General features: G+C 38.1%; 1 pseudogene; it reads left to right on the forward strand.

Annotated features, from left to right (window-relative positions):
• The first annotated feature begins 676 nt into the window (after positions 1 to 676).
• LOC101057831 (heterogeneous nuclear ribonucleoprotein A1-like) lies at positions 677 to 21,673 on the forward strand (annotated as a pseudogene).
• The last annotated feature ends 5,254 nt before the right edge of the window (positions 21,674 to 26,927 follow it).

Genomic DNA, 26,927 nt, shown 5'->3' on the forward strand with positions numbered 1-26,927 from the left:
TATTTTATAGATAAATTTCTGGTAAATATAAAATATTATAATTTCATTAATCTGAAAATGTTAGTAAATCTCAGAACTCTGATGCATACATATGTTATACCTAATAGTCTATTCAATGTTTATTTTGATTTCAGTATTTTAAAGAAATATTTTTATACCCCAGCTTCCCAGATTCCTTCAAGATTTACAAAGAGCATGAACAAAGAGCATAGGGAAGGAATATGTCTTCTTCTGCCGGCAGTAGAGCTTGTTTTACTTAAATGGTGAGCCTGTTTTACTTCGGATAGGAACCTTCATTTCATCTGGGATTCAAATTGCTTTTGAAGTGAAGGGAAGTAATTTGCAAAGCCTGCAGAGCCTCTACATTTTCATGAATACATGTAAGAGGATGACTCAACTTCAGGGAAAGGTGGAGCAGAATTGTCTCCTTCAGTTCTGAGCTCCTTGTGTGGGAGGCAGCCACTGGGAGGGCATGTACACATGACTACTTAACTTCTTCCTTAATCTGGGAGAGGCCATGGAGAAACTGGATGAGTGAGAAGAGACGTCTACACTTGCTCTTGGATGTGGGCACATGCCCTGTAACCACTGAACCAGTGCTTTGGAGTAGAAGGAGGCACAAGAGTGCCACTGAGCAACTCCTGAATGCCCACCCTGCTGCTGCCATTCAGGGGCCATGGCCACACCAGAAGAGAAAGCACAGGGTGAGACCCCAAAGCTGAGGGACCTCTGACACATAGGACCTGAGATTCTTTGTGGGGAGAGCACATTTCCCTAACTCAAAGGCCACAGCCCTAGAAAAATAGGCCATCAAGGAAAGCCTTACATTACCCACTTTACAGTATTAGTGCAATCTTCAATGTCATTACTCCCTATTATTGTGTGTCTCTATGTGCCAACCACAACAGCGGGCATTTTGCATACATTTGCTCTAATTGTCACAATGACCCTAGAGGGTAAGCATAATCTCTAATTTTCAAAATGAAGAAACTGAGGTGCAGAAAAAATAGGTGACCTACCAAGATCATGTGTTAGAAGTGAATGAGAACTCAGGGCATTCTGACTCTTTATGCAACAGGACCTCTTTATAAATACTCAGGTTGGGCCAGGCGCGGTGGCTCATGCCTGTAATCCCAGAACTTTGGGAGGCCAAGGCAGGTGGATCACCTGAGTTTGGGAGCTCAAGACCAGCCTGATCAACATGGGGAAACCCTGTCTCTACTAAAAATACAAAATCAGCGGTGCATGGTGGTGCATGCCTGTAATTCCAGCTACTCTGGAGGCTGAGGCAGGAGACTCGCTTGAACCGGAGAGGCAGAGGTTGCTGTGAGCCAAGATTGTGCCCTTGCACTTCAGCCTGAGCAACAAGAGTGAAACTCCGTCTCAAGAAAATAAATAAATAAATAAATAAATAAATAAATACTCAGGTTGGAATAATTTCCAAAATGATTGACAAAGATTGACAAACCAAAGTAGCATCAAATGTATTTGAAGTCTACAAATGGTACCGGTGGGTAGCACAATCTCTCAGCTTCCTGCACTGAACATCTTTGCAGCTCACTCACAGTCACTTGGCAAAGAGCAAGTCATTTTCTGCATCTCATCCATCACCTCTCTTGTGTCTTGAAACATTCACCACTCTCACTTTCAGAATGAAGAGCTATCTTCTAGCCAGGACCCTTTCTATGTCATCCACACCCCCTCAGCTTTTCTGAAGCCCAACTTCCTTTGAACCAGCTATGTGTTTGAAGCATGAAATCTTCTTTGAAAGTCACTATTTTAGGAAAGCAGGAGGTAAAAAAGAGTCTACTGCCCAAAGCATTCACTTTTCTCCAGATGTGTCTCTTTTCTTAGCGACGAGTCCATCTCAGATAAAAGTCCTCTGCACAGCGTTTCCACTCTGCACGTCTCAGGTATCTGCCTTCCTTTCTTTTCACAAAACATCGTCTGAACTTCAGGTTTTCTCCAGGAAAGATGTTACATTTTCTATATTTCTCTCACTACACATTAAGAATCTCCCTTTAGTCACCACTATGGGTTATAATGGTTTAGAAAGAACTGATGTAACATGTACGTGTCAGCAAAAGACCTGGCCTCTTCCCTCTTATGCATGCCAGAATTGTGCCATAAAGGAGTTTAGCTTTCTCAAAATCCAGAAAGACACATTGGCTGTTGGTCCCTTATGCCTTATGCACACGTGCGCACACACACATCAAATCTCATGCATTTTCCAGGCTTTCAGAGTCAAATTGCATCCTCCTGTTTTGGAGAATGTTTCCCTGACTTACCTATCCCTTAGTGGGCTTTCCATCCTCCGATCAAATTACAGCATTTATTATTTACATTCTTTGGCACTTAACATATACAATAATATTTTCAAGCAAACAATTATTAACTCTTTACACTATAAATTCCTTGGGAATAGGAACTAGACGTTGTCTTTTGGCACTCAAGATACTGCCTTGCCCTGAACAGACACTGGGGAAGAATAAGTTTAAACATGAAACAATTTTTATTTTTTAAATTTTTTTTTTTTTTTTGAGACTGAGTCTAGCTCTGTCACCCAGGCTGGAGTGCAGTGGTGCACTCTCGGCTCACTGCAACCTCTGCTTCCTGGTTTCAAGTGATTCTCCTGCCTCAGCCTCCTGAGTAGCTGGGATTACAGGTGCCCACCACCACACCTGGCTAATTTTTTGTATTTTTAGTAGAGATGGGGTTTCACCATGTTGGCCAGGCTGGTCTGGAACTCCTGACCTCAGGTGATGCACCCACCTCAGCCTCCCAAAGTGCTGGAGTTGCAGGCAAAACAATTGTTTTTCTAAACTAACATTTAAAATGCAAATATTCTTATAAATATCGTGTCCCTTGGAAGTAGTAAACGAATGTTATACTACACTTATTCAAAGATACCTCTAGTACTCAATGCATGCATACTAATCCTCCTGTTTTATTATCTTTACAATATTTTTAATTTGCTGAAAAGTAATTGTCAAAAGTTATCACAAACCAGGAATTTTGATAGAGACTGAAGAGTCAAAGCACCAAAATATCAAGAAACCTATAAACCATATGAAGAATAAAGACACATGAAAAGGGAGTAGAAGAGATATGTGCTGTCACTGAGGTGTTAAGCAATTGTTACAGCAGCACAGAACACAACCAGTTCTCACCAGGAGGTTCTAGAGGTCAAAGGACAAGTGAGAGCTTTACAGAGAGAGAGAATGGGAAGGGCATTTCGGAGCATGCAGTACACATGGCAAACTTGAGGGCAGGCAAGGATGCTGGGGCTAATCTTCATGCCTTGAAAACAAATCTGATTTTTGTTGGGGCAGGGACTTGTCAGATATCTTTGAAAGCCAAGTCTGATAAACAAAGTAGTAGATAAAATGTTGGCAAAAACCATTTGAGCCCAAGCAGACATCATAAACTGGCTCTCAGGGAGTGTCTAAGATAGAATTTATAGATGTGAATTACAGCAATACAAATAATTACTTAGAGTATAAACCCTCTTGTATGCATACAGTTGGATAAGCGTGTTTAAAAATTAGTCTTAACTTCTTTCAATCCAAACTTCGTATTTACTGTTCAACTAAAGAATGTGTGAAGAGTAGAAATTAATAAAATCCTGATTTCAAGTTATGTTTGAGATTATTGGCCCAATGACTGTGAAGAGTCCATGGACAGTTGGAAATGCTTACACATATTGAAATAACAGTGCACCTTTCTCTTAGTTTCAAACTATATATTGCTTGCAACTTAAAGGCAAAGAAATAAAATCTTTTGAGCTTTTTCAAAGATATTTTTAAGGTATTATCTCATAATATAGTTGTGGTGATTTTTATTATATATTGTCAAAAGAATAAGCAAATTATTGTTTAAAACTTGTCAGAAGCTGAATTTATTTTAATCTTTTGATAATTGCTTTGGATTATTAAATAACTAAATGTTTACGGTAGAAGGTGTGGAAAATACTGGATAGACCAAAGAAAAAGAATAAAAATCACCATGACTCTACTGCAGTCATTATTTTGGTAAATGTCCCTCCTGGTCATTTTTCTTTTCATTTGTACTTGTTTTTCAAAATTGCCACCATTAGTAATACATGTTTTAGGTCATAATTATTTTATGTAATAATTGATTATGAATGTTGACTGTGAGAAAATCAAATTTAGCTTCTCCAAATCAGAAAGAAAAAGAGAAAAATTTTCAAGCTGGCAATGGAGTATCCATTTTTTCAATATTAAGGAATAACCAAAATGCTTCATTAACTATGATGTCCTACTCGGCAAGTATTCTGTGAGGGCAGCTTATTTAGCAAAGCCACTGTAGATTTAAAATAACTAGTTCCACCAGCATGGCATATGTATACATATGTAACTAACCTGCACATTGTGCACAGGTACCCTAAAACTTAAAGTATAATAATAAAAAATAAATAAATAAATGAACATACAAAAAAAAGAACTAGAACCTTACAATTAAAAATAATAATAAAATTAAATAAATAAATAAATAAAATAACTAGCTCCAAATGGATCACTTGTTTTACTTCCTAAAGACAAAAGATTTCTACTTTTAATGGCACGCGGATTTAATTTCTTCCACACTGCCTTGCGCTGGGATGCCATCCAGTAGAATGACCATAACAACCATCAGCTCACATTTGGCCTTTGTTGAGATAAGTCCTGTTTTGTAGCTCAAAGGTAATTTTCCCTGTAAGTTCAATTTTATATCATTGGAATAAAAACAAGTGAATAAATATTAAAGCATTTAATGGGAAAAAATAATTTTCATGGAATTAGATAACACTTGAAGAATTTTCAAGAGAGAAAAAAATCAGAAATAAAGTTTAAACTCACTGAACAGAGACAAGAAAATTAATTGACATACTGTATAAAGTACACTGATTGTTAAATAACCAAATATTTATGTTAGAAGGTGTGGAAAAATACTGAAAATCTGAAAGAAAAGCAATAAAAATCAGCCATGGCTCTATTATAGCCACTATTTTGGAAAATATCCCTCCTACTCTGAGATGTCTGAGATCCATCCAAGTTATTACATGAGATAAAATCCACTTTTCATTATTTGTTTAGTGTGTATTTTTCAAATTCCAGATTATGACCCTTTAGATTTCAGATTGTAAAATTGATTTAGTGCATCACAACTAGCATTTTACAATTTGAAATAGAAGAGAATAGAATTGAAAATATGAGTAAGCATAGGGTCTAAAACTTTTATTTCGGATGTATACATCAGTGGGGAGGTAGGTCCTGAGGAGGTCTGTAGGTCACGATTTTAAACACTTGAAAATCCCTGCTCAGAGCAGAGTATTTAAAGTGCCATCCTAATCGTGGACTTGGAAAGATTACAGCTAAATGGGGGCTATTGATTCCATCAGCTCTCAAGGTGAACAACCAGGGCATGAGTTGTGGGAGCCCCTAGACCAAACTTCTGCAGCAGTGGGAGGTCTTGCCTGGGGCTGCTCAGAAGACATCCTGAAGTTAGGGGCATCTGATGGTGCTAAGCTGGTGCCCATAGCCAGCACTCACAATAAGGGCAGCTAACACGTGCTGCTCACTCCACAGTGTTCTGATTCTGGCTGACTTATTCTATTTGTACTACTGTGACAAAAATGTATGAAACTGGGAAATTTATAACAAACAAAAATTTGTCTCTCATGATTCTGGAGGCTGGGAAGCCCAAGATCAAGGCTCTGGCAAGATGATATTAGTGGAGGGCTGCACTCTGCTTCGAAGATGGGGCCTATTGCTGCATCTTCCAGAGAGAAGGGATGCTGTGTCCTCACATGGCTTAAGGGACAGAGAAAGTGCTCCCTTCAATCTCACACTTTTTGAAGGGTGCTAATTACACTAATGAGGGCAGAGCCCTAACAACTTAATCACCACCTAAAGGCCATGTCTCCTAATACTGTTGCATCAGGGATTAAGCTTTAACATAATTTTTGGAAGGGACTCCATCATTTAAACGATAGCACTGGCCAAGATGACCATGTGAACATGCAGTTCGGCAACCAGCTGAGATCACGCTGCTGCCACTGTGGACACGGAGCCATGAAGGAGTTAATTTTCTAGGTTCTTGAGGATCAGAAAACATGGCTTAGGTAAGTGGGAAATAAAGGCAGGCTCTCCCTGCAGGTCAAGGAAGGAGCCCCAAATCTCTGTGTTCACATACACTAATCATATCTATCCTTTTGCAATGGGTATGACCTTTTAGTGACATCCAAGCCAGCTCTAAAGTGACTGCTTTAACAATCACATGGGTTTTCTGCAAATTAAGTTTGATCTTTATTTTGAAAAACTTGATATAAAAATACTGTGATAAAATTCACAATCCATTCACATTCTTGCAAGAAATTTCATCATTATATTTATTAATGAAATAGGAAGAATTTTGGACTCAACATATGTTGAACGTTATACATTTTTGAATGACTGTAAGAGGGGCTTTAAATTTTATATCACCTACTTGTGCAAAAAAAAACTTATACATGATAACTCTTAAGAATTGAAAAAGATTATTATTAAAGAGTCTCAGTCAGTAGTTTCCTTAGCCATTTCAAATACAGAACCTGATATGAAATGGTAATGTTCACATAAGCAAGCTCAAATGTATCACTAAAAATTTTGAGTGGAAATTATATGCAAATTCAATTTGGAAAATTTTATCCAAATTCAATAACTGTGATTTTGTTTCTATTCCATAATAAAATATGATATAAAGGAAGTATAATGACGTTTCTTAATCAAACCCCCATTAAACATCAGATCCCTTCCAGTTTACCCTGGTATGCAGTACTCTATATGCCATGATAAAAATAATTCATAGAAATTGGCATCAGCTCACAAAACAATAATTGGAATAAGTCATTTTTGCCCAGCCTCTGCGACTCTTTCTATCATGTTGAAGACCAGTGCTGGTTGATTTGAACAAGGCTTGGAATTTATCACTGATACATGTGTAGATACTGTTTGGGGAAGAATATAAAATTAAAAGGAGCAAGGCTTTCATAAAGAATTGCAAATGATTGTTGTCACCACCCTTTCAATGCAGTGGTAATAATGATTTCTGCAGCTTACTCAGGATAAATTTTATGACATGGTTCTGTAATTGATGTGGCTCAGCTGGTGGATCCATTAGAGACACTAGACAAGGTACAGTTATCTCTAATCAGAGTAGCTACAATACCTGAAGAGATCCTTTACTGGAGATTTTATGAATAAAATAAAAGTGTCCATTGAGAAAGACAGGTCTTTTATATTCATTTTACTTTAGAAATACCTCAAGCAGTGTTGTAGAGCACAGTCTGAATATGCTTTACAGCTGGATTTGGTAGATATTCACAGCCCATTTACTTAAAGGAATGGCCTCTGATGCAATCCATTTTCCATTCTCTTCTTGCAGGACCTTCTCATCTTCTTCTGTGCTATGTCAGTCTTACACTGTGTTTTCATCACTTGATTTGGGCCCTTTATATTTGACAGTCTGTCTTATTTGCTAGTGTAATAGTTTAGAGTTCCCTTTGTGAGAACAGAGACTGACCACAGACACGGGATTTTAAAATAAGGCTTTTTATGTATAAGAACCACATTGCAGCCGGGCATGGTGGCTCACACCTGTAATCCCAGCACTTTGAGAGGCCAAGGCAGGCGGATCACTTGAGGTCAGGAGTTCAAGACCAGCCTGGCCAACATGGTGAAACTCCATCTCTACTAAAAATACAAAAATTAGCTGGGCATGGTGGTGGGTGCCTGTAATCCCAGCTACTCGGGAGGCTGAGGCAGGAGAATTGCTTGAACCTGGGAGGCAGAGGTTGCGGTGAGCTGAGATGGTGCCACTGCACTCCAGCCTAGGCAATAGAGCGAGACTCAGTCTCAAAAAAAAAAAAAAGAAAAAAGAACCACAATGCAGGTGAGAAGGAGCAGATGGCTATGAGCCAGAGGCTGGGATCCACTCCCTTGCTGTATCAAAATAGCAAGATTTCTTTTATACATAAATATAACTCAAGCCGTCCCCACTAAAAATTGCTTTGTGGTCAGCCTGAGAAATGAGATCATGTAGTCATAGTGATCAAGCTCTATAAAGGCTATTTGAAAAGGCTACTGATGACATATATTTGAAAGAGGTTGCAGTCTGTATCCAATAAATGGTATACATCTCTAAAGTTGCCACAGTGTCATCTTGAGGAGTGAAAACATTGCAGATACAGAAAGAACCCACAATGTTTGTTCACAGGAGTAAAACACGGAGGTTCTCTTTGTTGGTTGAGGTTTTAACTTTTATAATATGTGACTAGAATTTTTGTCGAGACTACTTTTCTCTTCCATACCAAGACAATATTGATTCATGTATATAGAGATTTATTCTTTCCCACATGCTATGCAAAGTAGGCTACCTGCTGTTCAACTGAAAGTGGTTTCTCTCTAATTTTATATCCATGTTCTTTTTTATCAATCATGTTCTGCATATTCAGAACATAAGCTCCATGAAAAGGAACTGCCTCATCTAGTTCATCAGGTAATATTAGGTGCACAATAAACATTTATGAATACACAAATTAAAGGAAAGGCATATATCATCCAAAAAAAGAATACCCCTCTTTACTGGCATCCAACATGAAAATTAATTCTCCCATCACCAGCACCATAATTTGGCAGAACACAAAAACTTTAACATTTCCTGTGTAACTCCAAGAAACATCAATCTGCCATAGCTCTAGAGGTGTTTCTGATTAATCTGTTCACACCTATTACAGTGGAAGCATTATGACAAAAAGTATTATTCTCATAGAATCAACCAAAACCTATGGTAGCAGATGACAGAAAGGGAGGAAATAGGTTCTGTCTTTTATTTCACCTTCATGGCACACTCTGGATTCCCAATCAGTCCTCCGCACTGACTAGAGTTCTGGGTAAACAACTACACACTAGGTTCCAAAAAAATCAGTATCATTTGAAACTATTTGATCTCAGTTTTTCTTGACTAAGAGAAACACATCATAAGCCTCCTGAGGTCAGTGACCATGACTTCTTTTTTTTTTTTTTTTAGTTTTCCCCAACCCCATTAGTACCTAATACAATGTAGATAAAGAAAGGACACTCAAAAATAGATGACAGACTCAGAATATAAGTTTTTTTAAAAAAAGAAGTACAGGAAACAAATAACAGTTCAATCACTAGTGAATTCCACAAGGCTGTCCTTGCAGTTATGAAGAGAGGAGAAAGGCAGCCCCTGTCCTCTCAGGAGGCCCACAGACTAGAGATGCTTCAAAGCAAACTCTGTCTTTCATATAATAGCTTTTAAAGAAGATAAAAGTAGCCCCTCGCTTCCTGCTCTTTATACCTTTTTACACTATTTTGGAAATAGCACAGGAAGTGACTCGCAGCTGAAAAGCCATTTGTAGCATCACTGAGCCACTAATGGCCACTCACTCCCAGCAGGCTCATTTGTGAAAATATGACTGCAGGTTTAACCTAGTGAGCTTCATGCTTCTAACAACATCCAACAGTCCATAGGTGATTTTGAATATACCCCAGGTTCCAAGTGGATCATGGAACTAAATCATCTCTTATTCTAGCTTGCTCAGTTTGAACCAACTCATTTTACAGTGTGGTTAGCATAGCCTTTTCAGTTAAGGATGATTGCTCAAAGCACTTAGGGCAATGTTGTCTTAGCACAGCATCCAGAGTGAGGCAGTTGACACAAATTGCATCTTATGCTCCTTGAGATTTAATGCTCTTACTGCCAGGAGAATATTTTTGCAATGGTTACTGATGTACAACAAAATAAAACATGCATCAAAATCAAACCCCCAATCAACATTCCTATCTAATCCAAGATTCCAATTATATCGCCTTTCTAGTAACCAAGAAGACAATAAAAAAACTATATTTCCTAATATCAAAAGCCTTTGATATGATAAGAATATAGGGGAAAACATTCTTTCTATGGTAAAAGTTCTTTGGTTCTCAAATGAATAAATGGACATTTTAAAGATTTCATACCAAAAATGCTATTCATTCACTTTTTACTTTTTTTATATATATACTTTAAGTTTTAGGGTACATGTACACAACGTGCAGGTTAGTTACATATGTATACTTGTGCCATGTTGGTGTGCTGCACCCAGTAACTCGTCATTTAGCATTAGGTATATCTCCTAATGCTATCCCTCCCCCCTCCCCCCACCCCACAACAGGCCCCAGTGCGTGATGTTCCCCTTCCTGTGTCCATGTGATCTCATTGTTCAATTCCCACCTATGAGTGAGAACATGCGATGTTTGGTTTTTTGTCCTTGTGATAGTTTGCTGAGAATGATGGTTTTCAGCTTCATACATGTCCCTACAAAGGACATGAACTCATCATTTTTTATGGCTGCATAGTATTCCATGGTGTATATGTGCCACATTTTCTTAATCCAGTCTATCATTGTTGGACATTTGGGTTGGTTCCAAGTCTTTGTATTGTGAATAGTGCTGCAATAAACATACGTGTGCATGTGTCTTTATAGCAGCATGATTTATAGTCCTTTGGGTATATACCCAGTAATGGGATTGCTGGGTCAAATGGTATTTCTGTTCTAGATCCCTGAGGAATCGCCACACTGACTTCCACAATGGTTGAACTAGTATACAGTCCTACCAACAGTGTAAAAGTGTTCCTATTTCTCCACATCCTCTCCAGCACCTGTTGTTTCCTGACTTTTTAATGATCGCCATTCTCACTGGTGTGAGATGGTATTTCATTGTGGTTTTGATTTGCATTTCTCTGATAGCCAGTGATGATGAGCATTTTTTCATGTGTCTTTGGGCTGCATAAATGTCTTCTTGCGAGAAGGGTCTGTTCATATCCTTTGCCCACTTTTTGATGGGGTTGTTTGTTTTTTTTCTTGTAAATTTGTTTGAGTTCGTTGTAGATTCTGGATACTAGCCCTTTGTCAGATGAGTAGACTGCGAAAATTTTCTCCCATTCTGTAGGTTGCCTGTTCACTCTGATGGTAGTTTCTTTTGCTGTGCAGAAGCTCTTTAGTTTAATTAGATCCCATTTGTCAATTTTGGCTTTTGTTGCCATTGCTTTTTGTGTTTTAGACATGAAGTCCTTGCCCATGCCTATGTCCTGAATGGTATTGCCTAGGTTTTCTTCTAGGGTTTTATGGTTTTAGGTCTAACGTTTAAGTCTTTAATCCATCATGAATTAATTTTTGTATAAGGTGTAAGGAAGGGATCCAGTTTCATCTTTCTACATATGACTAGCCAGATTCATAAAGCAAGTCCTTAGAGACCTACAAAGAGACTTAGACTCCCACACAGTAATAATGGGAGACTTTAACACTCCACTGTCAACATTAGACAGATCAACGAGACAGAAAGTTAACAAAGATATCCAAGAATTGAACTTGGCTCTGCACCAAGGGGACCTAATAGACATCTACAGAACTCTCCACCCCAAATCAACAGAATATACATTCTTTTCAGCACCACACCACACCTATTCCAAAACTGACCACATGGTTGGAAGTAAAGCACTCCTCAGCAAATGTAAAAGATCAGAAATTATAACAAACTGTCTCTCAGACCACAGTGCAATCAAACTAGAACTCAGGATTAAGAAACTCACTCAAAACCGCTCAACTACATGGAAACTGAACAACCTGCTCCTGAATGACTACTGGGTACATAACGAAATGAAGGCAGAAATAAAGATGTTCTTTGAAACCAACGAGAACAAAGACACAACATACCAGAATCCCTGGGACACATTCAAAGCAGTGTGTAGAGGGAAATTTATAGCACTAAATGCCCACAAGAGAAAGCAGGAAAGATCTAAAATTGACACCCTAACATCACAATTAAAAGAACTAGAGAAGCAAGAGCAAGCACATTCAAAAGCTAGCAGAAGGCAAGAAATAACTAAGATCAGGGCAGAACTGAAGGAAATAGAGAAACACTTTTTACTTCTTAATCTATACTAAACTTAAACGTTTATTGTAGAGTTCAAAAAATTACAATAATGTATTTATTCTCTCTATTCTATATTGAAGTAAAAAAGAAAACATAGGAAAGAAAGTCACTCTACATATGGAGGATACACCAGGTATCTTATAAAACAATCTTTGTGTAACAATACACACCACTTTCATTTCCTAGAAGCATATCGTGCTGGCAGTCATAAATTTTAAACTGCCCAGTTAGATTTTATACCAAGCAATACAATGTAGCCTTCTGTGGATCCATGAACTCTTTGGTTCACCATGAATTAGATGGTCCCACAAATCTTCACATAAAAGATAACATGCACAGTGTGCATATTTTCCTATTAATTACTTATCCAGTGCTAACATAATTAAGTACTGGCCCTATTACATTGGCTCCTTATTTGAATTACAGTTCTACATCCTGTAATAATGTTAAAGAAAGCCTTTTTGAGCTCACCTGGTTTCATAATCAGAATTTTCTATTCCAATTCTATGATTTTCATTTTAACTGGCCTGATCTTTACAGGTCTAATATTAGACTTAGCTATAATCAGGTATGGATCTGGTTGGAGGGTGTTTATTCTCCTCTCATCCCACTTATTCACTGTTTGTTCAAAAAGATGCCTGGGAAGGACTCAAATAAAAGCAGATGCAAATAAGGATAAACAGACTGGATTTGTTTGCATGAAATTTCAGCTTCAGTGTGTTGGTCATTTGTTCTTTGTAGTCATTTAATTGCACTGTTGAATGTAACATATAGTCTTCTAAAATTTGATAAGTGGACCAGGAAGTCAGTACCTTCAAACAGCTTTGGTCTTTCTGTGAAGCCTGAAGTCTATGGTTACAATTATCATGGCTTCTGTGTACCAATGGTCATTGTATTAACCAGAAGTGAACATCAGAGAAGGCACAAAAAGAAAAATATGCCAATAGAAAAGGAAATTATTCTAATCTCCAAACTATAATTTTGGTATACCTCTTTTTATTTACTTCTTATAGAAAAAAAGAGCCTCCACAAACTTTTAGATGAGTAGGCTATAAATTCTTTGGGGAGTCTGTTCTGCTGGGATAACCTCTCCAAATTTGGGAAACTACTAAGTTTTACCTAAACCAGTGAAGTTTTTGAAGTAACCAAAGCATATAAACACTCTCCTGAGAAGTTAAATGTTTCTAATTCGAACTTCAGATTTATAAAGAATATACTAGCCAGAGTAATCAGACAAGAGAAAGAATTAAAGGGCATCCAGATTAGTAAACAGGAAGTCAAACTGTTGCAGTTCATCAATGATATGATCATATACCTAGAAAACTCTAAAGACTCATCCAAAAAGCTCCTAGGTCTGATAAATGAATTCCATAAGGTTTCAGGATACAAAATCCATGTATGCAAATTAGTAGCACTGCTATACATCAACATTGACCAAGCTGGGAGTCAAATCAAGAATTCAATCCCTTTTACAATGACTGTGAAATAAATAAATAAATAAATAAATAAATAAAATACTTAGGAATATATGTAACCAAGGAAGTGGAGATCTCTACATGAAAAACTATAAAACATTGCTGAGGGAAATCATAGATGACACAGACAAATAGAAACACATCTCATGCTCATGGATGGGTAGAATCAATATTGTGAAAATGGCCATACTGACAAAAGTAATCTACAGATTCAATGCAAATGCAATTCCCACCAAAATATCATCATCATTCTTCACAAAACTAGAAAAAACAATCCTAAAATTCACATGTAACCAAAAAAGAGCCCACATAGCCAAAGCAAGGCTAAGCAAAAGGAAGAAATCTGGAGGCATCACATTACGTGACTTCAAACTATACCGCAAGGCTATAGTTACCAAAACAGCATGGTACTGGTATAAAAATAGGCACGTAGACCAATGGAACAGAATAGAGAAATAAAGCCAAATACTTACAGCCAACTATCTTCGACAAAGTAAGAAAAGTATGAAGTGGGGAAAGGACACCCTATTCAAAAATTGACCCTGGGATAACTGGCAAGCCACATGGAGAAGAATGAAACTGGATCCTCATCTCTCACCTTATATAAAAATCAACTCAAGATGGACCAAAGAATTAAATCTAAGACCTAAAACGATAAAAAGTCTAGAAGACAATATCAAAAAAATTCTTCTAGATGTTGGCTTAGGCAAAGAATTCATGTCCAAAAACCCAAAAGCAAATGCGACAAAACCAAAAATAAATAGATGAGACCTAATTAAACTAAAAAGTTTCTGCAGAGCAAAAGAAATAATCAGCAGAGTAAATAGGTGACCCACAGCACAGGCAAAAAATACTCATAAATTATGCATCTGACAAAGATCTAATTTCCAGAATCCATAAGGAACTCACACAAATCAGCAAGCAAAAAACAATCCCATCAAAAAGTGGGCAAAGGACGTGAATAGACAATTCTCAAAAGAAGATATACAAATGCCCAAGAATCATATGAAAAAAAAATGCTCAACATCAGTAATAATCAGAAAAATGCAAATTAAAACCACATTGAGATATCACCTTACTCCTGCAAGAATGGCCATGATTTAAAAATGCAAAAATAGTGAGCCAAGATCGCGCCACTGCACTCCAGCCTGGGCGACAGAGTAAGACTCTGTCTCAAAAAAAATAAATAAATAAATAAATAAAAAATAAAAAAATAATAGATATTGGCAAAGATGTGGTGAAAAGGGAACACTATTCCACTGCTGGTGGGAATGTAAACTAGTACAACCACTATAGAAAACAATACAGATATTTCTTAAAGAACTAAAAGTATAACTACCATTTGATCCAGCAATCCCAGTACTGGGTATCTACCCAGAGGAAAAGAAGTCATTATATAAAGATGACACTGCACATGCATGTTTATAGCAGCACAATTTGCAATATATATTTGCAAAATATATATTGCAAATATATATATTACATATATATTGCAAATATATATATTACATATATATTGCATGTATACACACACACACACACACACACACACACACCATGGAATACTACTCAGCCATAAAAACAAATGAAATAATGGCATTTACAGCAACCTGGATGGAACTGGAGACAATCGTTCTAAGTGAAGTAATTCAGAAATGGAAAAACAAATATCATATGCTCTAACTTGTAAGTGGAAGCTAAGGTATGAGGATGCAAAGGCCTAAGAATGATATAATGGACTTTGGAGACATGGGGGAAAGGGTGGGAGGGGGGTGAGGAATAAAGGACTACACATTGAGTACCATGTACACCACTTGGGTGACAAGTGCACCAAAATCTCAGAAATCACCACTAAGCAAACAAAGCAAACAAAAGTATGAAGTGGGGAAAGGACACCCTATTCAACAATTGACCCTGGGATAATTGGTAAGCCACATGGAGAAGAATGAAACTGGATCCTCATCTCTCACCTTATATAAAAATCAACTCAAGATGGACTGAAGAATTAAACCTAAGACCTAAAACTATAAAAAGTCTAGAAGACAACATCAAAAAAACTCTTCTAGATGTTGGCTTAGGCAAAGAATTCGTGTCCAAAAACCCAAAAGCAAATGCAAAAAAAAGCAAAAATAAACAGATGGGACCTAATTAAACTAATAAGGTTTAAACTATTTATGGTTATCCATATAACCAAAAACCACCTGTTCCCCAAAAACTACTGAAACAAAACAAAAAATAATTTTAAAAATTAAAATAAAAGGAATATATAGCAATGTTTTTAAAAAGACAATGGGTGAATAAATCTAAAAAATATTTAGAAATTAATATTTTTTGTATTAAGTAAATATTTAAGGGTAATTCCAGTATAATTCTGATATTTTTAAAAATATTGTTTTTAATCTCTCAAAAGAAGTAATGTTTTCAAAATTTAAAAAGTAAAAAAAAACTTACAGAAGAACAATATAGTCAGGATTATTTACGTGAGACTGTGTGTGTATTAGTCTGTGTTCATGCTGCTGATAAAGAAATACCCAAGACTGGGAAGAAAAAGAGGTTTAATGGACTTACAGTTTCACATGGCTGGGGAGGCCTCACAACATGGCAGAAGGCAAGGAGGAGCAAGTCACGTCTTACATGGATGGTGACAGGCAAAGAGAGAGCTTGTGCAGAGAAACTACCATTTTTAAAACCATCAGATCTCATGAGACTTATTCACTATCACGAGAACAGCCCAGGAAACATCTGCCCCCATGGTTCAATTACCTCCAACTGGGTTCCTCCCACAACACGTAGGAATTGTGGGAGTTACAATTCAAGATGAGATTTGGGTAGGGACACAGCCAAACCATATCAGTGTGGAACTAAAAACTTAATGTAAATAATCAAGAATATCTAGTGATGGCTAAATAAAGGGTATATATACATGCTAAACATAGGTGAACCTTGAAAACATTATGCTTTGTGAAAGAAGTCAGTAACAAAAGAGCACATACTATATGATTCCATTTACAGCTGACCAACACAGGTTTGAACTCATAGACAGGTTATTTTCAATAAAAGTTACAACAAATGTACCTGTCCCTCCTGCTTCCCCTTCCCCCTCCTCCACCTCTGCCACCCCTGAGACAGCAAGACCAACCCCTCATCTTCTCCTCCTCCTCAGCCTACTCAAGGTGAAGACAATGTGGATGAAGACCTTTCTGATGATTCACTTCCACCTAATGAACAGTAATGATATTTTCTCTTCTTTATCTTAATAACATTTTTTTCTAGCTTGCTTTATTGTAAGAACATATTATATAACAATGTAACATACAAATATGTTTATGTTATCAGTAGAGCTTCCAGTCAACAGTAGGCTATTAGTACTTAAGTTTTGGGTGAGTCAAAAGTTATATACAGATTTTCAACTGCATAGGAGATTGACACCCATAACCTCCACATTGCTCAAGAATCAACCACATATGAAATATTCAGATTAGGCAAATCCACAGACACGGAAAGTAAATTAGTGTTGCCAGGGGCTGAGCCAGGAGCAGGGGCTTCAGGGGTAGAAGCAATGTGGGGAGAACAGGGAATAACCTGGGTAGGGGGTTTCTTTTTAGGATGTTGAGAATGCTCTACAATTGATTGTGATAATTATTGCCTAATTCAGCAAATTTACTAAAAGCCGTTGAATTGTACATTTTAAATGTTGAATTGTAAAGTATGTGAATTACACAACAATAAAGCTATCATATTAACAAAACATGAGCTTTGGAATGCTAATTTCTGCTATAAATAAGGATTAAAAATGCCTTGTATCAGGACCCTTAATAATAATAGTCAATGGATTTTCTTTTGAAATATTCCTGGATTAGTCACACAGATAATAATTTCTAATACTTAGACTTTATGTTTTACAAAGGGGGTGAATATCTTACGTACTGTCCCAGGGAAGGTGAAACTGAATAGTGGATGCAATTATCTAAATCACCAGGGCAAGTATCTCCCTATTCCATTGAGAAGGACTATGGATCTGCTGTCACCAAGGGAAAAAAACAATTTAGCATCTGCATTAAGCAGATTATCCATTTGATCAGATTGTCCATTTCAGATTGATCAGAACCACCAAGCTACTGCTCACTTTACTGGCTAGCTCTATTTGCTCCTAAATATCACTTTGTTTCTAGACCCTCAGACACTTGTCAATATGCTAACAACACATCCAGGCATGTGTTGGACACTCTATCTGCCCCCCTCTTTGTATTTCTGAAAAGAGAGATTTACAATTTAATACACAACTGAAATAAACCTGAAAAAATTAACATGGCTGATATTTATGGCAGAGAATCATGTTTTGAAAATACAAAATAAAATTATATTAAGTACTCATGAGCAAAGCCAGGAGCTGGTTTTACTCACCCAGGGACACCCTGTCTCCAATCCAACCTAGGCCACAGGTGACAGGGAGCAGCTCACCGAAGTCAGTTTCATTCCTCTTGACAAATTTTACAGGCATCATCTGTTTCGTTAAAGAGTTAGGGAAGCCAGGCCACAGAGGGCATGAGAGATGAATTTACAGTTCTATGAAACAAGAAATGAAGGCTCCTGTCTGACTTCATTTAACAAGAAGGCAATTTTACAAAGCATTCAGATCACGCCTACATGTTCACCATACTTTAATTATTTGGGTGAATTTATATAAATCCAATGGTAGATTTTAAAATGGAGAGACAGACAAGAGACATAAATAAATTAATAAATAAAAGTTTGTAGAAAGCATAGCGAGAGTGAAATGCAAGACTCGTTGAGAGTCAACCATCCAAAACCAGGGCTGCTCATGTCACTGGCTCTTGGGGAGAAGAGATGTGTGTCAAAGCCCGTACATGTCAAATGTACTGGGACCCATCACTCCTTTCTTAGCAAGAAGAGAATATTCAGCATTGGCCTAGACTAAGTCACTTGTCTGGTGATCCTGGCAGCAAATGTCAGAAATTATTGCCCTTCACTTTATCTGTCACTGACACTTTACCATAGTGTTTTTTCATTCTTCACCAGAGAAAAGAGAAAGTCAACTTAGTGGAGGAGGTGGGGCTGTCAGGGGAACGATCAGAAATGATACACTTTTTGAAAATGATGGATTGTCCCAACTGAGTCCAAGTACTCCCTGTTCAGAACACTTGGGACAGGTTATTATTATCCTAGCATGATTCAGAGAGGGCTCACTCCTGCCACTAACATGGAAACAAGGTGAAAGCATCTGACATTCCATCCAAGGTAGACACACCCGGCTGTGGCCACTCAGGAGTCTGCTGATGTCTGAATGAACATCTGTTCATTTCTGTGGCCTGAAAGCTGATGCCAGCAAGCTATCTGCAGAAGGCGAATGGGAGTTTTGATTGCCACTGAGTTGGGTTAAATTTTGCAAAATTCCCTATGGCACTGAGTGGAGAGAAAATAGAGATTCCTCTCCATTGCAATGCACTCCTTGGAAATTTAAGAAGGTGGGGGAAATACATGGAGGATATGTGATTTTCCATGGAGACCATGCAGGTGTAGGGACAATGGCCACATGTCTTAAGCTTTATTATTTCCTTCAGTAAAAATCAGTGCCAAAGAGTAGACAAAGCAATTGCCACTGAGCTCTGAGAGAGCATCCCCTGTGAGCTGCCATGAGCAGGAAATGAAGATTATAAATGATTCCATTAGATAAACAAGTGTACCCCAGTTTGAGAGCATAAATTGTGCAGAAGGTACATTTCGAAAAGAGTGATCAGGCTGCCCCATTAGAGATGCTGTGTTCTCAGACTGCACTTTGTCCCTCAGAAGGAAGAGATGCAGGCAAAAAAAAAAGGAAGGAGCACTTAAGCCACTGGTGTTCCAGGATTAACAATAGAATGTGCTCAGAAATGGTGAGCGGTAATTGGCTTGGGTCCTTGGAGTGCACTCAAGCCATGAGCATCATTTCTATAAGAGAGTCCCTCAGGTTATATGTCACCGAGTGTCCCACCTATGACCACAGACTCTGCTTGCCACATCTCTAGGCATTCTGAAAAGGACAAAAAGAGACCCAGCTGAAAGAAGCTACAATTATTCTTGACATTTTAGAACGCAACTTTGCCATGTTCAGAATATTCTGTCACAGGCTTTAAATAAGAACTATTACAGGAGAAAGTCTGGGCAGAAGTCTCCTTTTGAAAGAGAGCTCACCTGTTTCCAGCCTTGCCTCAAATTGAAACAGATTTAACAACTCATTGAAAGGTTTTTATTTCACCCTAGTGAAAGACATTAGTAACTCCTTCTAGCTTTATGCTGGTTAACTTATGATGAAGAAGTGAAATGGGGAAATACAAATTTTTTGTTAAGAGACTAGAAAGAAACAGGTCACTCAGGCTAGTGCTAGGTGCAAACTTATTAATGATATATTTTATTCTTTATACGGCTCTGCTTTCTTCAGTTTTTCTTCAATGGGCATATGTTACTTTTATATTCAAAAAAGTTGTCAAAAAAAGAAAAAGAAAGAAAAATATTACTATTAGTCTTTAACTTGCAAAAGTAATTTTAAAAAGGCAAAATACAGTTACTGGTTATTGTTGGCTTTTTTCTTTTTTCTTTTTTTTTTTTCTTTATGAATGTTCAATTGCTCCAGCACCACCTCTTTATCTATTTTATTTTATTTTATTTTATTTTATTTTATTTTATTTTAAACAGGGCCTCATTCTATCACCAAAGCTGGAGTGCAATGGCACAATCATACCTCACCGCAGCCTCGAATTCCTGGGCTCAGCCTCCTGCCTCAGCCCCCCAGGTAGCTGAGACTCTAGGCACATGCTTCTAAGCCTGACAAATTTTTAAATTTTTTGTAGAGATGGAGTCTCATTATGTTGCCCAGGCTGGTCTTGAACTTCTGGCCTCAAGCAATCCTTCTGCCTCCGCTTCTCAAAGTGTTTGGGATTACAAGCATGAGCCACTGTGCCTAGCCATGGTGATTTGCTTTGACAGGTATGTGGGTGATGTCTTTTTGTTTTTTCTTTCAACTCTTATGTAATTTTCAAATTTTCTCCAAAGAACAAGTATTTTAGTTAACAAAACTTTGAGGAGCAATGGAAATTTAGAAAGAAAATGTTGCCTTATTCAATTTTAATTGTCTGGAAAGTAAGGTACGAGATTGTCATTTTAATCAGAAGAAGGATGAGCGAACTGGTCCCAAGGTGCTTCTTGAGGACAAATGGCAAGGACTAGGGAGCTTCTACCTGCGGCCAGCGGTGGGTCAGGAAGATCTTACAGTCACCAAGCAGTATGGATTTGAAGGCCTCCAAAAGCCTGTACTCCAAAACCTCTTTTCTTTCCTAAAAGAACACCCATACAAGCTTCTTGATGCCTCTGATGTTACTGCCATTCCAGTCATTATTTCTTCATCGTCTATGAATGTGTTCTCCGGAATTGCCCTTCTTAAAATGTAAATGTCCTTGAGAAAGGGATTAGCAGCCACTGCAATTCAGAAAGATCAAAGGTGCTGTGAGAACATAGGCTAGACCCAGGCTCCAGCTCCGAGGCTTTCTCTATGTAGTAGTGAAGTCTTGCACACATTAACTTCTATTGAAATCAATTTCTCTTCTATAAAATGATCACCTAAGAGATTGTTTTGAACAGTATGGAAAAATTGAAGTGATTGAAATCATGACTGACTGAAGCAGTGGCAAGAAAAGGGGCTTTGCCTTTGTAACCTTTGGGGACCATGACTCCATGGATAGGACTGTCATTCAGAAATACCACACTGTGAATGGCCACAGCTGTGAAGTTAGGAAAGCCCTGTCAAAGCAAGAGATGGTTAGTGCTTCATCCAGCCAAAGAGGTCGAAGTGGTTCTGGAAACTTTGCTGGTGGTCTTAGAAGTGGTTTCGGTGGGAATGACAACTTTGGTCGTGGAGGAAACTTCCGTGGTCGTGGGGCCTTTGGTGGCAGCCGTGGTGGTGGTGGATATGATGGCAGTGGGGATGGCTATAATGGATATGGTAATGATTGAAGCAATTTTGGAGGCGGTGGAAGCTACAATGATTTTGGCAATTACAACAACCAGCCTTTAAATTTTGGACCCATGAAGGGAGGAAACTTTGGAGGCAGAAACTCTGGCCCCTATGGTCGTGGAGGCCAATACTTTGCCAAACCACATAACCAAGGTGGCTATGGCAGTTCCAGTAGCAGCAGTAGCTATGGCGGTAGCTGCAGATTTTAATTAGGAAACAAAGCTTAGCAGGAGAGGAGAGCAAGAGAAGTGACAGGGAAGCTACAGGTTACAACAGATTTGCGAACTCAGCCAAGCACAGTGGTGGCAGGGCCTAGCTGCTACAAAGAAGACAAGTTTTAGACAAATACTCATGTATATGGGCAAAAAATTCGAGGACTGTATTTGTGACTACTTGTATAACAGGTTATTTTGGTTTCTGTTCTATGAAAAATGTATAGCATTCCAACAAAGGGTTTTAATGTAGATTTTTTTTTTGCACCCATGCTGTTGATTGCTAAATGTAATAGTCTCATCATGACGCTGAATAAATGTCTTTTTTTTTAATGTGCTGTGTAAAGTTAGTCTACTCTGAAGCCATCTTGGAAAATTTCCCCCAACAGTGTGAAATTAGAATTCCTTTAGGGTGATGCCAGATTCTATTTGGAATTTATATACAATCTGCATGGGTGGAGAAGCCATTGTCTTCAGAAACCTTGGTGTAGTTGAATTGATAGTTACTACTGTGACCTGAAGTTCACCATTAAAATGGATTACCCAAGCAAAATCATGGAATTATTGGTCATAAAAATGATTGTTGACACATTCTATGCAATATATCTAAATCGAATCATGGTACCAGATAAAATTATAGATGGGAATGAAGCTTGTGTATCATCCATTATCATGTGTAATAAATAAACGATTTAATTCTCTTGAAAATAAATAAATAAATAAAATGAAGGAGTGGCTCCTTATGAGCCTCCTTGCATCTGAATTCCATCAGCATAAGTTCTCAGTTTAAATGGCTGCCTCCTTGAAACAGTGCCGAGGGAATGGACAACAAGATGGACAAGTATTCATGGGGGCAACAAGGGGAAAGGAAAAATTCAGGAGGCTGAGATATTTCAGAGGAGCCAAATTAGCCCAAGTGAACTGGGCACTGTCATGTGCCCCAAGAGCAGAGCATCTCCCCAAAGAAAAATTCTATCCACTTCACAGCTTTTCCTAAATTGGTCTTAATTCTGAATCAAGAGCCTCAGTTCAATTTTTTATCTCAGGACACCATCATATTATGTGTGGATTTTTTAAATGACATTTTCCAGAGGAATGACCGAGAGTGATAACTCTGTTAATATTCTTGCAAAATGAGGGTCTTAAAAATCCATGGTCATTCTCCCATATGTTTACACAAACGGGGCAATGGGAGCTTCTTTCTCATCACAAATTCATGACAAATGAGAGGGGAGAACACATACATCAATAGTATGCTTTTCTGTAATGATAAAGGAAAGGTTCGTTTTTTCTCCTCCACCGGAAACAAGGAGACTTATTAATGAGGAAGCAGGAAGGCAGCACCAGTTTAAACAGGAATGAATCAAAGACAGAAGAAAGAAACCAGGTGTTTTCCTCCCAAATTGTGTTATTTTCTTAGAAGAAAAGTATTTTCATAATTTGAATGCATTTTCTGCTGCTACTCAATTATCCTTCTATTTTTTATTTCTATGAATGAAACAGCCATCTATGGATCAATATGACATAATTAATCCTGCAGCTTTTCATTATGGATCCCCCTGTGTTGGACCTAGATTCGGCCTATTACTGCTTGAATGGCAACGCGCTTAGCCCATCCATAAAGAGGATCTTGTTCTAAAATTAAAAGTTTGCTTTTACCAACTCTCTCTTAACATTATCAAGTTTCCTACACTGATTTGTCACAGCCCCACTGGCTAGACTTCTCTCAAACTAGATGAACTGAATCGTAAGATTACTCTGTGGGAACTGAAAGCCTAAAATAAATTGAGATGATTCATTCTGGAGCCCTTTGCTATTTTAGGATTTTCGGACAAGCTTCCTGGCATTCAGAAGTAAAAAACGAGCCCAACTTGGCACTTTGATTTGTTAACTCAGAGAGATCCCATCAGTCCTGCCCTGAATTCATGTGGAACTCAATGATGCCAAGGTGATTAAGAGGGAAAATGTTGCCACATCACTGCTGAAGTTTTGTATGTCAATTCATCATTTGTTTTTTTGAGATAGCTAGCATGCCAATATGATTAAAGGATACCCAAAATAGATTACATTAAGATTACCTTAAAATAATCAATTAAGAGTAATAAGATTATAACTCATGGAACCAGAAGTAAAATTATTTTTACCATAAGTAAGCCAACCATTCCTCTGGACATGAAGTCTAAACAATAGATCAGTAAACACTATAAGGTCAAGTCATAGCCAATCTTTAAAAAGTAAACAAACTAACCAACCACTTAAAGCATGTGCCTTCTGAGTAGTTTTTCCAGCAGTGTTGATGAATTTAGACTGTTTTATCCACACTCTCATCAATTTCTTCTCCTGACCAATGCTACATATTTGTAAGATGGTAAAACAAACCTAGTGTAAGACATTAGCTACTGAGAACTGACCAACACAGGCACTGACCCAGAGACATGGGCTGTGCCTCCATCTTGTGGGAAAACACACATTTGACAGACCACAGGCATGACAGGAAGCTACTAAACCTGGGAGCCCACACCTCAAAGTAAACAGCATAATTTAAGTGGTATATTATGACAATGGAACAAAAATCTGAACATAACCAGTACTAAAATTTTATTTAATCTTTGTCTTTTTGCAAGCAATCTCTATGTGTCGGTCTGTTTTACATTGCTATAAAAAAAATACCTGAAGTTGGGTAATTTAGAAAGAAAAGAGGTTTATTTCACCTATTGTTCTGGAGGTGGTACAAGAAGCATGGTGTCAGTATGTGGGCTTCAGGGAGCTTCCATTCATGGCAGAAGGTGAAGGGGAGTAGGCATCACATGACAAGAGAGGAGGAAGACTGAGGGGAAGAAGGTGCTAGGCTCTTTTTAACAATCAGATTTCGCAGGAACTAATAGAGAGAGAACTCACTCATTACCGCAAGGATGGCACCAAGGTGGTCATGAGATCCGCCCCCATAACCCAAACACCTCCCACTAGATCTCAGCTCCAACAGTGGGATCAAATTTCAACATGAGATTTGGAGGGGGCAAATATCCAAACCATCACATTCTGTTTTTGCAAAGTATATTCAAAATATCCCATAAGCCAAAACCTAGGTTGGTTTTCTCAACACTAATAACAGTATAGCTAACGCCTATACAGTACCTACACATGCCAGATACCCTTCTTAATGATTTATGTAAATTAAGTCATTTAACTCAAACTAACTCCACCTGTATTATTTCAACCAAATTCTGGTGCTTGGTTGATTGTCACGAATACTGTCTTTGAGCAAACGGGTTCCTTATTTTAGGCCCTGCCCTTTAAAAGGCCTTAGTCTACTCCTTCTCCAGCCATGCCCTTCCCATATCCATAGTCTGTAAAGAACCAGGAGAACATGCCCACCGGAGCCAATACTTCTAGATACAATCCTAGTACCTGAGACCTGAGACTCTATGTACACATCATAGAGCCTGCTTCCCAGACCTGAGCAGGCCTGTTCCCTTGGAGCTGATAGTTGTTGAATGGACATACTGAAAAGGATGTGAATAAATTATTTAATTAATTGATTAGCACACAAACATTAGTGCGTGATTTTTTAAGAATCTCTTGTGATTGCCAGGAGAATTTTTTTTATTTTGCCTCCTGATTTCTTATCTCTTTTCTGGAAAAGCGAGGCTGTCCATTTAGGCAACGTGTCCTACAAATTACAATACAAAAAGCAGCACTCAACGGAAACAAATTTGTGACAGTGGCATTTTGTCTGAGAATTTAAAATTCTTTAAAATATTGATTTAAAAAAATTAATTCTTAAATACTTGACTCTTTACAGATAAGGGATCCTCTTCCAATAACATTTCATTATGCTTTTCAAAAAATACTCCCAGTATTTTCAGTTAGCAGACAGAATAATTAACCAAATTTCTAAATACTTTTCTGTTCTTTGGCCTCCTGTAGTAGATGCAATATTTCATCTCCTAGTCATTTTAGCCAGGGTCCTTTCTGATTGTTTTATGACTTAATTACAATGATTACATCATGTTTATAGACTATGCCTGCCCAGCACAGTGCAAGCTTTTATATCACACCCTCAACAGAGAAGAATCAATGGGTATGCTTGCTGGATACAAAATCAACTAATGGGCTACAACTGTGAAGCAGGAAGCTCTTCCAAGAAAACACATAACATCATTAGTTGAGGAGACTGTATCTCATACAGCAAGACTTGGTGTCTGCTTTTCAACCCAGAGACTTCAAACAGACCTAATAGATCTTTTAGTCTTCATTTAAGGAAAGCTCAGGGTGCAGAATCCAGCATCCCTTGTTTTTTCTCATCACTATGACAAGTACTAGCAATCTAGTGGGGAAAAAAAAATGCCAGGAGAGTATCATGAAACTAGCCACACTCAAATATAAAAACGGTATTTTTTTTCTTTCTTGGATTTGCTTCATACCCTGGAAGCAACCAGCTAATTTATATACGCCCAAGCCTAGACCCAGATTCAAGACTTCCCTGTCCCAAGTTGCTGGGAAGACTATCACAGCACATTTTAGAGCAGGGCTTCTGAACTAGGAGAGATTCTGCACACCCAGAGGACATGTGGCCACGTCTGGAGACATTTTTGCTGGTCATAACTCCAGGTAGGAGGAGAGGGTCAAACTGGTATCTAGTTAACAGCCCACAATGCACAAGACAGCCCCCCACAGCAAAGAATTGTTCATCTCAAAATGCCAATAGTGCCAAAGTTGAGAAACGCAGTTTTAGAAGGACAAAGGCAGGTGAAAACAATGCAGAATGCTGCTAGTGTTGAGACATGAATGGTTTCCCCTCTCAGGTGTTCCTACCCACATACCCCAAGAAAAACTTAGATTGTTTATGGAGTCAGGCTGGGACCACACAAATTGAACTTGTGAGTGGTGCAGAATCAAATATAATTCTGTGTTGCCATAGAACACCTTTCCCTATGGAGATCAAAATGCTTTTCAGAGAGAGTTATTCCATGGGGAGAGGGAACTGAGAGTCGCAGGGATCCATATTTCACAGATGAGAAAACAGGAGGCCAGGAGAGGTTATCATTTGCTCAAGGTTATTCCATGCATCACATTCAGAGCTCAGCAAATGAAGAGAGGCCAGACACAGGAGAGAATTCTGAAAGAATGTAAAAGGACAGAAAATGATCTTGGCTGTATGTCATTTTGGTGGCACAAATCTTTTCTATATCCTGAGCTCCTGGTGTCAAGAAAAGCAAGGTCTCCTGTACGGGACAGCTTGTGGGTTTCT

This window comes from Pan troglodytes, chromosome 5 (genome assembly GCF_028858775.2).
Source record: "Pan troglodytes isolate AG18354 chromosome 5, NHGRI_mPanTro3-v2.0_pri, whole genome shotgun sequence".
Lineage (NCBI taxonomy): Eukaryota > Metazoa > Chordata > Mammalia > Primates > Hominidae > Pan > Pan troglodytes.